Consider the following 17,498-nt stretch of genomic DNA (forward strand, 5'->3'; position numbering starts at 1 on the left):
CTTTTCTCTGACCTGGGCAAGATGGGCAAGCTGAAACCCTTGCCCCAGGCCGAACCTGTTTGGTCAGTTCCTCTCCCAGTGGCCGAAAGAGATAGCATCAAGGCTCAACAGGCCAGAAAACCTTTTTCATCGCGCACACACCCTGCCGAATCTCGCTCTCACCTGTCCCTGCTCTTTTCTCTCACTTGCTTTATGATGGGAGGTGCCCGTTTTTATTAGGGGTCCGCCAATATCTGATGGAAATACTGGACCTTGCCGGGTAATTTATTGTGGGTTGGTCGAAGTGAAATATGGGCTTGTCACCATGACTCTGCGTTTTCTTTGAAAACTAAAGTATGTGAATAGTATACTGTAAATTCAAGAATGTTGCCTGAAGCTGAATATTTTGTATAAAAAGAGAAGCCTGGCTTTGTGAATTTGAGCAGTCTCCTGAGAATATACTTCCCGTGTGTTGTACTTCTAGGACGCCTGTTACCTTGGTTGCAGCCAATAAAATCGATCCTTGACTTCACCTAGAAGACTGAGTTTCTGTGGTCTGAATCAGGAAAGGACTCGAGGTCTTTGGGTGTGTCCTTTGACACCGCTGGGGTTACCGGTTCGTTACCGGTTCTGAAAAACCCGGTACCTCAGGGTTCGTCGCCGACATGTGGCATGCAAAAGAGGTACACGTCTTGAAGCCCGAAGGCATTCGCACACTTTTCCACTAACGCCAAAGCATGAAAAGGGGAAGAAGGCCTGAAAACAGGCCAGGACACAATCCGGATCCGTTTTGCACGCGGAAAAGAGAAAAAACGGACATAGGTGCGCTGGGGTGGGACTTATGTATCCTCGCTGACGTCAGGGTGGAGTCACGTGGTGCCGTCCCCCTGGCACGCGGGGATGCTTTCACAAAAAGTTTGCCAGGTCCAATCTCACGCCTGGGGATAATTCTACGTTAAGGAATCTGCAGCTAGTAGTCTCTATCAGATAAATGTATTCATACACAGTTGGGCAACCACATAGATCATTTCAACCTTCTCAACCAATATTTCAACCTGCTCAACCAATACCAATCTGGCTTCCGGGCAGGTCACAATTCAGAATCAGCCATGACACTCATAATAGATGATGCACTAAAAATCCTTGACCAAAGCGAAAAGTCTACTAATCTTGCTTGACCTTTCTTGATCTTGCATGACAACTTGCTAGACCTCTTGAAACACAGAATTGGTTTATCTGGCTCTGTACTTACTTGGTTCACCTCCTTCCGCCAAAACAGATGACAAGGATTCAAGGTCAATAATTCCTTATCCAAACCCATCCCAGTCACTCTAGGAGTACAGCAAGGATCATGCCTCTCACCAACTCTTTTCAACCTCTTTAAGGAACCACTCGCGGAACTTCTCAGCGCATCTAAGGTCCACTATCACATGTACGAAGAAGATGCGCAACTCTACATAAAGATCCATTCACTTGAGGACATCAAAGCTCTCAACTCAACGCTGCAAAAAACTCAGTCATGGCTGGTCAAAAGCCATTCAAAACTAAACACACTCAAAACTGAATTCCTCCTAATCGCCCCAACCCCCCATCCATTCTACCATCATTCACAACTGGCTGAATCACCTAACCGCACTCAAAGGTCAACCACTCATTGTCCATTCAGCAAAATCTCTGGGAATAACGTTGGACAGAAACCTAAACATGCAGAAACACACCAGTGCCTCTACAATAGGAGCACATTTTCAAATGAACACCTTGAGAAAACTGAAGCCCTTCGTGCCCGCAAATGACTTCAAACAGGCAGTGCAAGCGTTAGTAATCCAAAGAGTAGAATGCGGGTGTGTTGCCCTTTGCGGCATTCCCAGATCAACAACGGCCCGCTAAGAGCCACAATCAACACAGCGGCTAGACTAATCACAGGCTCCAAAAGAAACGGTCATATCTCTCCGGACCTTGGAGCTCTCAACTGGCTACCCTTCGAGGCAAGAATTCATCTGAAAATCGCATGTATGACGCACAAGGCCCTACACCACAATACCCCAAGTTACCCAACACAAAAACTGACACTCTCGTGAGGTAACAGATCCATCAAGAGCTCCAGGAATCTTCTTCTGAAACCGCAAAGGGTTGCCAAGAAAAAAAACATATAACCAATCCTTCTCAGGAATGGCCTCCAGGATCTGGAATAACTTACCCCCAGAAACGAGACAGAACCCCTCTAGTGCCTTTTTCAAAAAAAGAAGTGAAATGGATCCTCACCTCTAAGTTTACATGAACTATCTTTAATATCCGGATTTTTAGCTAGTACCTTGTATTGGACCTCTCTCAAAAAGATTTGAACTCTATTCTCAGGGACAATATTTTTCTAAAAATTATGTATGTAACCTTGTAATGTAATAATTATCTATTGTTAGCTATTTCTGTGTACTAGACTCAATAATACATTTTTCTACTATATTTATATCTGCTCCCTACATCTTTCTTGTATAGTGCTCTGATACCCGCACGGTTCTTGTTCGCGCTAACACTCTCAAAAATCAATAAACAAATAAATAAACGCCTTTACTTTCGGAAACAGAGTTGCCCGAAACAGAGAAAAATCACCAGTGAAACGGCAGAACAATGCAGCCAGGTTTCCACTTTCTGACCATTGCAGCAGTATCTTTATCTTTGCTTGAACCAGCAACCTCATCATAAAATGTGCACCTGGAGTATGAATCGCCTGTCCAACTAGAGTGGAGAGGTAGTGGATCAAGATGCAGCACAGATGTACTTTTTCTGTTGTTGACGCAGGATCTGAAGATAAAAAAATATTATAGTGTTGCACCTGTGGCCTAACAGAGCGATAGGAGGATCTGAGAAAGGAATCATGCCATGCGCAATGGCCTTCAAAATGTGCTTGGCTTCTATTGGCTGCTTTGCTGATGGTGACAAGGGCTCTGCATGCAGACTGCTATGAGACGGATTAGGTTGTCGGGGACAATGGTCTGTCTCCACTTCTGTTCCTGCCTGCATATGACAAGCTTTCGGTCAAGAGAGTTCTAGGTGGCACAAGGGGTTGAGTGTTTGGGTTTAAGACTGTATTTTCAATGGGGCAACAGGCTCTATTCAGTTCTTCAGTACTGTGTTGTAAACTTCAAGGACCTTTCTGAGATCTGACGTGGTTTGGATGGTACTACATAGGCGGATGAAATTCTCTTGAAGGGAGTTTATGTCCTTGAAGTAGGATGTGATTTTTTTTCTTTCATTGTGTTGATTTCAATACGATTGAGTGTTGTGTAGGATGGAGCAGGGGATGGGAAAGTGTTTCATCCAATGCAGAGTTAAGGGGTTCTATAGTAAACGGAGGACGATGTTGACAGGGTGAAGTCAAGGATGGTGCCTTTGAAATAGGTGGTTTGGTGATTTTAATTCCCACACATTGAAAAGTGTAGCAAGGGATTCTCTCATTGTCCTCGATTTGTTGAAGTTGTCAAGGTATGAAGAGTGAAAATACTGAACAGATGTGGTCTGATGAGGTATAACATTTATTTTCCAATTCTTTGCTGGATCTACGTGATCTTTGGATTACAATGAGGTAGGCTGTCTGAGGCGCAGAGTGGGGTACAGGGCAAGAAAGACATGTGGATGGCAACTAGTGCCGTTCTTGACTTTTGTGCGAAGCCTGCATGTTGGATGCTGCAGCTTGCACCATTGAGGACTGATAGATATGCTGGACAACTACCTCAACAAATATCCTATTAGGTGAAGAGTCCATCTAAACTGTGTTCCATGAAGGTGCCAGCTAAGTATGGAGCATGAATGACTGTAGAGTGCAAGTGCAGTCACCCATGTGCTGATAAGCCATGTACTATTCAATGAGACAAATGACTAGCATAGCACTAAAGAGAATGCTTTGATGCCCTATGCCGTTCCATTTTTGAGTCACTATGTTTTTTTGGTTTTCACCCAGCAAGAGCGACAATCATTCAAGCTCATTTTAGGGCCTTCATATTTCAAGAACTGAGACCTCTGCGTGATGGGTAACCAAAGTCCTCTTTCTTTCAGAGAGTGTCGGCTGTACCTCGTCTCCATGCTTCAAGAGCTTCCTAAATGGTGGAAGGTGGAATAATTTCCACCAAGTTTTACTATTTTTGGTAAAGGCCAGAGCTGCATGGAGACCCAGATCAAATGCATCCTAAAACAATTGACTAACTGGGAGGACGCCGATCAGGCTTCAGAAAAGGACAAGGTAAGAAAATATACAGCCTCAAAAAGTCAATGAAGCACTCGGTTTCTTGGATAGGTGTTACTTGTGTCTGATAATCCTTCGGGGCCTTTTAGCTGCTTTCGACACAGGTGATCACCCTTGCTTCAGAGGACACTGAAGGAGAGAACATCTCAAAGCCACAGCCCCAAGGTGGTTCATATCATGCCTTGGAAACCAAGGTCAGTCATTAAAAAAAGTCAACTCTACACCAGCACGCACATCAAGATTCAGGACTCTGCTTTTTAATCTATACATATAGCAACTCTTGTATACATTCTACAGAACTTAAATATTTCTCACCAGCTTAGCGTTCACGGCACTGCGCTTTTTGTGAAACTCTCTCCCAAAGACCTTAAAGTTATTACTTGGGCTCTAAACAAGATCCAGGATTGAATGACACTACCGGTTGAAGCTAAACCCTGTCCCATCACAACTCCTCTTGATCTCTACACATTACAGGTACACACAATGTCAAAACTGACAGAAGGAAATAGTAACCCTAAAATGGTAAAACGAGCTCATTCGCTGGTTTTTATCCTCGAGCAGTGCTTGGACCTGCAATCATTTATTGACAGGCCAAAGGGACATAAGACCAACGCAGACTTCTCAGGGGCAGCAAACACCTCATCCCAGATTTCAAACAAATGTAATCATAGTATTTTCAAGTTTAGACTGCAAAAATCACCCTACTTACTATAAGGGGGTTACAACCATTCTCCATTGCCCCCTCAAAGTAGGCTGTGATGGAGCAGCCAGTGCTGGCCATGGGTTTAAAGTTTTACCACTCCGCACCCTCTTTGATGTTGTAAAAGTAACTTCCCATTGGAAGAAGAGAGATCTGCAAACCAGAAACAGTTTTGCATGGGAACTATGGATTTGATTAGTCAATGAGCTCTGGCATAGTTCAACAAGAAACTCCAGCCTTCAGAAAGAAACAGTAAAGCAATCCTTCTCACATAGTGCACTTGAACCTTTGAACTATTTCCCACAACAGGACAATGCCATTTTATGATGCATTCGATAGAACAGAGAAACCTGTTATTCCAGCATCACTTCGCTCCATGGCTAATCCACATTTCGGTATCAAGTAATACAGCAATTCCACAACTTGCAAGCCAGTGAGAAAATGCCATACTAAACAACTATTCTTCAGAATGCATTCTAAACAGTCTTAGCTAAGTATTTGCCAATTGCATGTACATAATGGTCATTATGTAGATATGGGAACCCGCCTCTTGATACTATACTTTACTGGATACATAAGCGAAGCTGTATGCTACAGTTAGTGCTGCTGTTTCTTGCGCACCAAGTCAACATCCACAATGGAACATTACATTGATACTGATGTGTGGAAGACCCACATTCTAGGGGCCACAGGGCAGATTGGGGCTACTGAACCGTAACTGTGGTGGGTGAGGTTGTTTGCCACTGGTGTCCTGGGGTCCGTGCCACTACGGCTCTGCAGACTGGGCCGAGTACAACCCTTCCTGCACTTGGCCTTCAGGGAAGCAAGAGCACGCAGCGACAGGCTTCACAGAAAGGAAGTGGGGAGAGCTCATAACTCAACAAGCAACAAAAATACTTAACGACTTCTAGGTCCAGCCAAGCGCTTGTCTTTTTAGAAAATAAATAACTTTTTAGTCTCATAGCATAATTAATCCAGTATACACAGTAGAGATCTCAGTCCCGATTAACCCTTGTGGCTTTTCACTGCTATTCCCGCCTTGTGCTACCTACCACCTGTGTAACGATTGATACTCGTGTCCCCACAAACAACTGTGGTAGAAGCATGACTGAGGGTCAAGTGCAGATTCTGGTACCTCACCAGTCAAGTATGCAATCAGCTCATGCAAAGAACGAGTTCTTATCCCTGGTGTAGTGGGTAAATATGTTGCATCAGTCTCTCTCTGGCTCGACTAGCAAGTACCCAATGCCTTAGTTTTACCCTGCAAGCAGAGGTCCACAAACCTTGGAGAGCGGAGGCATGGCCCAAGTGCCTATCACACAGCTGCCTTGGTTCAGTCCAGTGGAGATGGATGGCCTTGGTGCCTCTGCACAGGTGCTGACTCGGCTGCTGTCCAGCCAAAGAAGTAGATGCATCCTTGACTGGGCTCTTGAAAGGTGCCGAAACAGGGATAGGCCCATAATGGGTGGATACCATCACTAGGGCAGTCGCAGCCTCAACAGGGTTACAATGATGACCATGGTAGTTGCAGCCTCGTCAGGAATAGTAAAGTCCTGAAAGCAGTTACAGCTCCAAAGAAGATGAATCATGTAGGATTTTTGCTGTTCCCGCCAGTAAAACACTGAGACACCAGGAGAACCTCTGCTCCTAAAATGGCAGGCACACTCCTTCCCCAACTCACAGGTAAACAGGTGTCTAGGCACTACACAGATCCGTAGCTGCTCCTGAAAACTTCAGGTCACCTCTGGGAGACTGGCTGTCAGATAGACATCATACCATGCCTGGTCATACCCATCCTCGTTTAAAAACTTGCAACTGGAGTAAGATGCTGCAAGGATGTGGAATTCCTATAGCCCGACGCCCAGGACATATTGTTTGGTGTCAAGGGCAACAAGTTTTAATGTGTATTTTGTCCTTGGGACAAGTAGGCCCAACCCCCTTCAGCACAAACCCTTTGGCTGACAGTTTGCAGTACCACATTAAAGATCAGGGAAGGGTACTGCCTGTAATTTAGTTAATATTTGTGTGCATGCGTTAATGCTGTTCAAACTAGTATTTATGGTTCATTAATTGAAAGCCTTTATTATTAGGGAGAGCGTTCTAAGTAAATGTACATTCTTACTGCACTACTGACAGTGGATCCAGTATGAAAATGTGTATACGGTTTCAAAGTTTAGCAACATGAGGCTATGCATGCTACTCACAGAATGCTCTCTGATTAGATGCAAATATTTGCAGAAGCTTGAAAGCAAGATTAAGGTTTCTTTGCTTTCAATATAAAATGTTCCTAAAAAATGAAAGTAGGGAAATAACATTTTGCTAAACTACTGTAAAAGTGTAGGTACTATTTCTTTGCAGCATCATTTAGTAAAATGTGTTGATGCATGCTAGTATTTCCCAAAAATATTCATATTGGAAAAGTTGTGTAACCAGTTTCAATAAGATTATGGGAAACAAAAATAAACAAGCCTTGGCAAAGCCAGTAGGTCTGACATTGGTGGTCAGCTTTTTAGTTTTGGCAATGCGTAACTTGTTTTGGCATGGCTTTTGTAAAACCTTATTGATGTGAGAGCTGCCGAGCCCTCAATATTGGCCAACGCAAAAATAGTGTTTGGTCTCAAAAAAGCTCACACTGCCACATTAGTTACTGGCACTGAACAAAACTACTTTGTGTACCGATATGCTTCTTGTGAAAGAGCAGAATGCTGTCACTCACAGTGAAGCCAGTCGATTCAGACAGAGCGAATTTTAATAAACACAAAAGGTCATGGTTAACGCCAGACCAAATTAGGGGCCCAATTATTAAAGAAAGTCTCAAAAGTGCACTTTTGGTGTATGGCTTTCGTGAATTCACAAGAATTTACATTAGTAGGGCAAGAAATTGTACTTATACAAAATATTTGTGAACTGCATTTTAGCATGAGCAAATATGCATGTGTAGATTTGCTCATGTGAAAACCTGGATGTTTGAAAGTTAATTTTCCCTCCAACTACTTTTTTCCCAACTCTGAAAGAAGGTTTACGTATGCCACACTCAGGAGTAAATTTTCAACATTTCTCAGTATGGGAAAGATTAGAGATTTGTTGAAAACTCTAAAACATGCAAGTTAGTAGGTTTGCAGAGACGCAATAGGGCATTCCAAGCCTGTTACTACTGCTTACCACCATCTTAAGTCCCAGTATGTGGAGCTGCGGAAACGTGGCAACATAAAATGATTACTAGTATTCAAACACTACTATGGGATATGCCCTGGCATAATCCGAGAGGCTAATAAGAGCTCTTATATAATGAGATTGCTGCCATAATTTGTGGCAGCACTACATGGCACCAAAGGGACAAGTGGATTTTGTAACAGGACAAGTATATTTATGAAGCAACCTGCCCCATGGACAAGTAGATATTTTAATAAATTCCACACCCCTGCTACATCGGCTCTGTCAGGCGGCTTTCCAACCCCAGGCACTGCCAAGGGTGCTGGATGAGGGTGGGGTTCCGGGGACGGACCCTAGGGTCATAGAGGAGAGCTTTGCCACTTACTATGTGGACCCTATGCCCCTCGGGAGTGTCTGCCGGAGGCCACGGTCGACAAATTCATTGCAGATCTCCCACCAAGGGCGGTGTCCGATGAAACGCGTCAAGAATTGGAGCTCCCTCTCTCGGACGAGGAACTGAGTAGGGCCTTAGGAGAGCTTAATTCTCAGAAGGCGCCCGGACCTAACGGGTTTCCCAGCGAGTTTTTTCGCCAGTATAACAAACAGCTAGCCCCTTACTATCCGGTGGCGTTGGAGGAGGCCAGGGAAGTCTGCCGGCTCCCCCCGGACTGGAGGCATGCGGAGGTGGTAGTGTTCCAGAAGCCTGGTAGGCCGCCAGTGCAGCAAGCCTCCTACCTTCCCATTTCTCTTCTCAATGTGAAGGCCTAAGTCTTGGCCAAAGCATTGGCTAACCGTCTCCTGCCACATATATCGGCCTTGGTGCACTCTGATCAGGCCGGGTTTATGCCCCAGAGGGCGACACGACACAATATCAGGCGTGCGCACGTGGGACTGGCGGCGGCACAGCGAACCGGGGAGCCGGCTGCACTCCTGCTAGCGGATATGGACAGGGCTTTCGACTCCTTGAGTTGGGTTTACTTGTTTGCCCTTCTACGTCGCCTTAACATCAACCCACGCTTTCGGTCATATCTGATGCTTTTTTACACTGATTTGTCAGCGTCGGTGCGTGTGGTGGGAGCGGTCTCGTCCAGCTTCACTATTCGGTGGGGCACCAAACAGGGTGCCCCCTGTCGCAATATTGAGTTGCCCTAACCATGGAACCATTGGCGGGCTGGGCGCGCATCGATGCGCAGCTAAAAGGGGCTTGAGTGGACTCCCGGTCTCTCTGATAAGATCGCATTGTATGCGGACGATGTTCTCTTCTTTCTAACTGCGTTGGATAGATCGAGGCCGCGAATATTGGAGATTAAGCACATTTTCGGGGAAATGACTGGGCTGTATATGAACCCCCGAAAGTCCATGTTGTGGGTTGTGGGGGCTCCGGGGTATGCGGGCGCATGGGCGTCGGCGTTGCAGGTGGCGGGTCTCAGATATCTGGGTGTCTTCCTGTCATATGTGCAAGCCATTTCTTGGGAACGGAACTTGGTGCGAATCTTTCAAGCCATCGTTTGTGGATGTATTGTTTTGCAATAAAAAAAATTAAATGCTGTCTTGCATATGTATAATTTGACACTGTAGTGACCTCTAGGGTACAGAGCCCTGCGACTCTTGTACAATCTGACAATAGAATATGTTTTAAAAAAAAAAATACTTGCAACTGGAACAAAGTTGAATGGTTAAAGTCCCGCTTTTATATACATTTTCTAGATAGAGGTTGTGGATCCACGGTCTCAAACGACTTAACTGGTTTGGGAAACTTCTCTTTTCAAGTGTCCTCTGGCACAACCTATGTGAGAAGAGATGCTCTTCACATGAGGTAGCACTGTCCCCACACTGGATCAATCACACAACATGAGCACAATGAAGTGGGAGGTGTCTTCGCCTGGCTATCATCAGCCTCCCTTATGCAGTACTCGGGGGGAAAAAAAGAAGTGCAGGCCCGATGTATAAACTTCCTCACCTTGTAAAATAGACAATGCACTCCCACCTTTCACCCCTAAGATGAACAAAAAGGCAGTGGTAAGAAAGAACGAATCAGCAGTCCCTTGCTTATATTAAAATAGAACGAGAAAAAAATAAAGCCTAAGAGAGAATTGCCAATGACAGATGAAAAGGTCTGGCCACACTACTAGTCTCACAGTATGCTGCAACCACTGTGTGGTGCTATGGACAGGACCAGCCATCCTCTGTCCAATATGGGGGTACACTTGGTGCCTCGCTGTAGGTCACACTACAGGTCCTCGTGGTGCTTGAAACAGGCCCACCACAAGATACCTTGAGGTCCAGTGACCCGAGCAACAATCCCCGGACTCTGGGGTCTAGGAGTACAGACAGTACTCCACTCAAGACCGCTCCATACATCGGAGGTGCTTGAAAACTGGCCCAACAAAAGCATTTAAAAGAAAGTCTTACAAAGGACTTTTGACCAGCTGCACAAGCACTTGATGTTTCAAACTCTAGAATATAGAATAACAAAGGAAAGGAAGACAAACATTTAGATATATAATCTATGATGCGAGAGGAGGCATTTGCCCTTGTGTGTCTACGCGTCTAATTAACTAATGAGGGTGTTGGCCTGTGGGTCATAGACCTGTTTATCACACCCGTCTGTCCCTTCCCTTCCTTTTCTCTACCCCATGAGTTTTGGGCGAAGCCATCCCCGTTTGTCCTGATGTGAATCTACATTTTTCTCTTTCTTTCCCTTCTTATTGTATAATGTGAGTTGTGCGTGCACGGTTGACGTATAATATGTTGGATATACATGTTTAGATTTTTTTTTTTAATAAAGAAGGCTTTAGATGTACTTATTAGTGTTATGGTTATATTTAAGTATTTGTGATTAAGATGTCTTAGAGTCCCTAGTTCTTTTTCTTCATCGTTTGTTATATTGGATATATTCAATGTCTGTATAGTTTTAAACATTTGCACTATAACATGGCTTGTATTTTTGTCAGAAATATGTGTCTTTGTTTTTTTAAAAACACTTATGTTTGTTATATGTTTTTTACAAGTTTGCTGCCCTGAGGTAGCCTACCTTTAGACAAAACACGTTGGCTGCACTAGCTAACAAGCATTTGCAATGCAATAGGTCTCGTATTTTACGAGAGTTTAAGCTATTGGCATTGTAAATGCCAATGCTTTTTATTTATGTTTTAAAAACCAACACGTAAATAAAAGGCTTTGGCATTTACAATGCCAACAGCTCAAACTCTCGCAAATGCGAGACCTATTGCATTGCAAATGCTTGTTACTTTGTGTATTGTTCCATTGGCCTAATGGATTCAGTCCTTTGATCTATTGTTGTTCATGTATGCCAATGACACTCAAATTATCTTTAAAGTAAACAGATGCACTAGTGTGGCGGTAAAGAATATTCACATATGCCCATTAAGTGATCAATCATATACGTCACACAATCCAATATCAATGACGGGAAAACTGAAATCCTTTCCCATTCTTATTCTGTCTTGAACATTCCATTTGAGCTGCTCTCTCTTGCACAGAAACCTAATCCAGAACAACCCATCAGGAATCTGGGTGGATATGCAGTTTACTGTGGAAGATCATATTAAAGCTATAGTGTAGGAATGCTTCTTTCAACTATGCATCCTGAAACGGCTCATCCACCTATTTTCCTTTCCAAAACGAGTGAAGATCATAAATGCTTTTAATGTTGCTAGGCTGGACCTCTGCAATCTGTTATACCTTGATCTTCCTGATAAGTCATTAGATTAGCTCCAACTTTTTCAGAATGTAGTAGCTCGAGGAATATTGCAGCTTAAAAAATGTACTTGATGTCATCATCCTTAGTCAAGCTTCACTGGCTTCCTATATGTTTACATCTCTGCTTGGTTTAGTCATCACTTTATGATTCATGCCCAAACCCACTATCCCCAATGTTTTCTCTTTATAAGCCAAAAAGTGGCTCCAGATCTGACAAGCCGTTTCTGGTTATTCTTCCCAAATTCTTCTGAAACACGATTGGTTGCAAAGCCTTTTCAGTAGCTGCAGTGAGACTCTGGAACAGACTGCCTATTAAATTGCTATCTGTATCTGTTCTGTTTAACTTTCTATAACTCTTTAGGACTTGGCTTCTTCCAGCCTAATCGCCCTTCTATTCAGTGAATTGTGGAGTAATTTCCCTTTATGTTACGTTAAAGAATTTGAATACCAAGGCACTTCTGGGTGAACACGACAATTTATCAATATTACTGTATAAAAAATACACCTTCCATGCATGTTATTAAGACACGAACACCTACCTGAAAGATATACTCTCAGTTCACGATCTGCCCTAAACATTTATTGTAGTGACATCTGCACAGGAACATTCTACATAATCAATATGCACATGACAACTGTGGCAGAGTGCTCATTGTCAGTTCTCAGACTTTCGTTTTTCAGTTCTCAGACATGCTTCCCATTCAGAATCCCTAGGTGTGATTCAATGTTGGTACAATTTGTACGCAGTTGGTTGTATAGAGGTCGTGGACGTGTGTTGTCGCACGCAACGTTCCTTATTGCGGTGCATCAGTTTGCTGCAATAACAGCCCTTCCCTTATGCTTCACGGCACCGCTTTGTTCTGTAAACCAAGCGGGTTGAATGCCTTGGAAGGGGGAGTGCGCGACGAGAGCCCTGAGGCTCACAGAACAAAGCGCACGTGCTCCGGGCCCTCCGGGGGCTACGGGTGAAGAGGGCAGGCTCTGTTTACTCATTGGGGGGAGCAGTGCTAAAAGCGAGCTCTGAAGTGGTTTCGGTGACGCGTGGCGCTTTATAAAACTCTTAGCGATATAACTATACAATGCCATAGAGAGTTGCGTGCGGTGGCACTCAGCGTGCACACGACGGCGAGAAGAGGGTGGTGGGTGCCATGGGATGGGTCTGCCTAGTGTATCCATAAACTGAAATGCATGTCTGATAAGCCTTGTGGCCACTGCCAAAAAGTGAAAACAAGCCGATGGGGGTAAGGTAAGTGAAAGCGCACGACACGCATATTCACAGGAACACATACGCATTTCTTACGCACTGAGCATGCGTGCGGCCAACTTAGCCTGGGGCATGGAGCACACGGCAGTGTCAGGGGCTCCCATGAGCTGAGGGAGCCCCGCGTGTTGTAGCCCGTGTGAAGGAGCCCTCCCGCAGATCGAAGTCAGACAGGAGCCCACCCCGTCATTGTGAATGCTGCTGCGGGGCTCCTGTGAGCATGACGGAGCCCCGCGTGTTTCTGCGCCAATGACCGGAAAAGGGGCCCCCCTGCCACGAGGAGACCAGCCAGGGAGCAGTGCAGAGCCCCCACAAGAGCCGGTAACTGTGGAGCACACGTCAGCATTAAAAAAATGCTATTGCAGGAGGCTGACTTGCCTCGGAAGCAGGACAGGCGATGTGCACAGTACGTGGCTGTACGTGCGTGTACACCTGCTCAAATCGCCAAAAGCTCTGCGCGTGCCCGTCTCCTGCCCCACTTCCGAGGCAAGTCGACATATATAAACCTCGCTGGTGACAGCGCTTCGCCCTGCGTACGCCAAGCTCGACCTAAAAAGGAATACAATAAAAGAGAAAAAAAATAAATCACAAGCAGTGACTGGCGCGTCTTGCTTTCTTTAGTACGGTGCTTAAGTTGTTGCTTGTAACACTTTGGACTACTGTGGCCTCATTCTATACTCTAAAGTACTTCTTGTGTGGCCAATTGGTAGTTGGTCATTTGGGGGTGAGTAACTTGGTTTAAAAAACTGGTGATTACTCCAGGTGGTGTGGTGATGGCTTCCCTGGCCGCCAATATAGGTTTCAAGCTCTCTTCACCCATCTGGATCCAATAGCTAGTTCTCTCTAGACTGGGATTATTGTAATTCTATTCTGACTGGCCTCCCCAAATCTCTCCTCTCCCCCTCAAATCCGTCCTCCATTCAGCAGCTCGCTTCATTACAGGGTCCAAACGTAGTGACCACATCACTCCTATCCTGTCTTCTCTACGATGGCTTCCCATCGAGGCTAGAGCTATCTACAAAACAGCGTGCATCACCCACAAAGCTTTGCACTCTTCCTCCCTTCGCTATCTAGCGAATAAACTTAAACTATCTGGAGGCTCAAGACCTTCTCAGAATGCGGAAAAGTTCCTTCTTGAACCCCCCTCCTGCAAAAGGGAAAAATTGTTGGCACAATCGTTCTCAGGTAATGCGGTGAGAATCTGGAACTCGCTTCCTCCTTCGCTCCGTGCCATCACCTCCATCCAGATCTTCAAAGCGGACCTCAAATCTCTTTTATTCCAAAGACACTTTCAGAACTAATTACCTCCTTCTCAGACCCCACCAGGAAGTTCTTTAGTCTTTGTATATTTGTCACAAGTATTTTTATTTTTGTTTGTACATCCTGTACTTGCTGCGTTTGATATGGTGTTCCTTTTGCATGCGTTGTTCTGATTCTCTGACCTGCTATTGTTCGCCAGGAAGTTCTTAAGTCAATGTATAATTTGTCATATTTATTCTTTGTGCCTTTTGCCTGCGTTGCTCCGATTTTATGGCCTGCTATTTTGTTTTATTCCTGCAACAGTTCTCTCATGTAACGTAACTGGTTCTATTGTACAGAGCTCTGACACCTTCGGGTAAAGTCCGCGCTTTATAAAAATGCATTAAATAAAATAAACATAACAAGAGTTGCCACATTTGACCAGGGTAACACAATTAAACGAAATGAAAGAACAAAATGCACGTTTTAGTTGTCAAACAGGTTGGAACTTACTTAAAAATAATATTCTGGTAACTGAATATGAACACGGTGTGTGAACTGAGATAGAAGAAGCCGACCCTGACGCACCCCCCTTACAGGTGGAAATCCCCTCAACCCCGGGGTTGCAGCGGATGTGCATCAGCGCCGTGTGAGCTGAGGCGGACGGTCTCCCATTCCTCCAAGGCAGCATGATCCTGTCCCCTCACTTACCTCCAGGTGGGAACTAGTCCCCTCAGGCGGGGGCTGCGGCGGCTGTACCCCAATGCGGTGGAAGCGGAGACTTCACAGTGTTTTGGGGAAGAGGCGACAGAAAGCGAAACTTAAGTGAGGGCGGGACGAGGACTGCAGCAGGGGGAGTGTCGTATGAGAAGCGCAGCCCTCTTAAGTTTCCCAGGCCCACACTGGAGCAGTCGCAGAGTCTTGGGTTGAAGTGCACTATGGTACTTGTAGGCGTTATTACAATGTAATGAACACGAGTACAAGTGCCCTACGCGAGGGATAAAAGCCCCGAGGGCAGGTCTGTACTTTTAAGGCGGAGGAGGAGCCGATGCATGAGAGAGGGCGACAGTAAATGAACAGGAGCAACAGGTGCACAAGCAGCTGCGAGCTACACACCCCGCATGCCACACAAACACACAACATGCCCACGTGCCGCCCCTCTCCACGGCGGTGCACACACAGCGCTTCCTCTCACCAGAAAGTGCACACAGGGGCCGCCACCCTTTCTTGCGCTCAGCAGCTGCACAGCGCCTCGCTGCCCCGGGTGCAGCGTGGGCGCTTCAGACCAAGGGTTCAGGAAGCAACTCTGCCTGTCTGCCCGGCCGAGGCTCACTAGAGCAGGAAGTGAAATCCGAGGGAGGGGGGAGAATTGAGAGCAGAGGGAGGGCCCGGGGGAGAGAGGGACAGGGGTGGGAGGAGCCGGGAGGAGGAGAAGTGTGATCCGAGGGAGGGACAGGAGGAGAGGGGAGGGACGGGCCGTGGGAAGAGGAGAAGTGAGAGCAGAGGGAGGGCCCGGAGGAGAGAGGGACAGGGGTGGGAGGAGCCGGGAGGAGGAGAAGTGTGATCCGAGGGAGGGCCCTGAGGAGAGAGGGAGGGACAGGCCGTGGGAGGAGGAGAAGTGAGAGCAGAGGGAGGGGCGGAGAGAGGGAGGGAGCGAGGGGGGAGGAGCCGGGGAGAAGGAGAAGTGTGATCCGAGGGAGGGCCCTGAGGAGAGAGGGAGGGACAGGCCGTGGGAGGAGAAGTGAGAGCAGAGGGAGGGGCGGAGAGAGGGAGGGAGCGAGGGGGGAGGAGCCGGGGAGAAGGAGAAGTGTGATCCGAGGGAGGGCCCTGAGGAGAGAGGGAGGGACGGGCCGTGGGAGGAGGAGAAGTGAGAGCAGAGGGAGGGCCCGGAGGGAGGGAGGGAGCGAGGTGGGAGGAGGAGAAGTGAGAAGATTGGAGGGAGGGCCCGGGGGAGAGAGGGAGGAGAAGTGAGAGGGACAGAGGGGAGGAGGAGCAGGGGAGGTGCAGAAGTGAGAGGGGCAGAGTAAAGAGGAGGGGCAGGGGAGGTGCAGAAGTGAGAGGGGCAGAGTAAAGAGGAGGAGCAGGGAAGCTGTAATAAAGTTGTCCACACCAAGGTAGTAAGGTTGAAGGATGAAGGATTTATTGTTGAGTTTCATCTATGTAAGAAATGTCCTATCCTCACAGCATCCCTCAAAGGGTAATAACATTCTAGAACTGTCCATGCTGAAGGTAGCTTGAATAATAATAATTAAACCTTAGGTTGAACATAACATGAGAACACTTTTAAGGTAGAGATATTATACACCTTTCCCCTTTACACAAAAAATTAAATAGGGAAAAGAGAAAAAAAATCTACTGTAAAACAAAGTCACGAAGAGACACAGGAGTCTTCTTACAATGATAACTTTTCTGTAATATAGGTTTTTTTGTTAGACAACTCTTCAGGCATTTCAGGTACATAAGAGACTTTATCACTTAGAGGAGCAATCCTACTTAAATTCCAAATGCGACCATCGTTTAGTTTAACAGCATTTTGATTTTTTTTTTAAAACAACAAACGGAGAAGAAAATTTAGAAAGACTACCAGATTATTGGGGTAAACGAACTTTCACTTTGTCTCCCACACATACACGTGTACGAGAAAGCATGTCTAGCGTCAAAGTAATTTTTCTTTTCAAAGTTTTCAACTTTTGTGAATCCTTAACAATGAAGAGCATTAGAAACACCAACACCTGAAAACCCTTCTGAATTAGCATCAATGCATTTATCTCTCATTGAAGACTGGAAGAGTTGAGTAAGAAAAGGGGGGGCCAATCGGCCCCCACGCAGGCATGGCGGGGCCTGGCCCCTCCCATATCCCGGTTCCTTTGTTGTGGCCTGCCCCCCCCGCCCCGGAAGCAGTTGTGCACTTCCGGGGCAAGGGGGCGGGGCCTCGAAGGGGTTAAGAGCCTGGGGAGCGCGGGTAGCGGCCTCTTTGTGCCCGCGCTCCCAGGCTCGCTCCTCGCCCCACCGTGGGGCGGTGTAATTTTCATTATTTTTTGTCCCTTCTGCAGGTTTGCCTCCTACTTCAAGTCAGCTGGTGCCAGCAGTGCAGGAATGGCGGAGGAGCTAAATCCTGGGAAGGAGCGGACAACATGGAGCGACGTTCATCGGGGCGGACAACTGTGGCAGATTGTTTTGCCCCACGGAACATGCTGCAGCACCCG

At 46.2% G+C, this 17,498-nt stretch overlaps 1 protein-coding gene across 13 annotated transcripts in view; it reads right to left on the minus strand.

The window, feature by feature from the left end:
* PARP10 (poly(ADP-ribose) polymerase family member 10) overlaps positions 1-17,498 on the minus strand; it is an 803,115-nt gene that overhangs the window by 518,291 nt on the left and 267,326 nt on the right. For 2 of the 13 annotated variants that reach the window (XM_078686422.1, XM_078686426.1), the window contains exon 1: positions 15,488-15,671. The exons of 7 other annotated variants lie outside the window; for them this stretch is intronic. The gene's annotated coding sequence lies outside the window, so the exon portion shown is untranslated. Of the gene's footprint in view, positions 1-15,003; positions 15,120-15,487; positions 15,672-17,498 lie in introns of those variants that run through there. 4 more of the 13 variants (XM_078686424.1, XM_078686427.1, XM_078686415.1 and 1 more) reach the window with 3 other exon arrangements.

This window comes from Lissotriton helveticus, chromosome 4_1 (assembly GCF_964261635.1).
Source record: "Lissotriton helveticus chromosome 4_1, aLisHel1.1, whole genome shotgun sequence".
Lineage (NCBI taxonomy): Eukaryota > Metazoa > Chordata > Amphibia > Caudata > Salamandridae > Lissotriton > Lissotriton helveticus.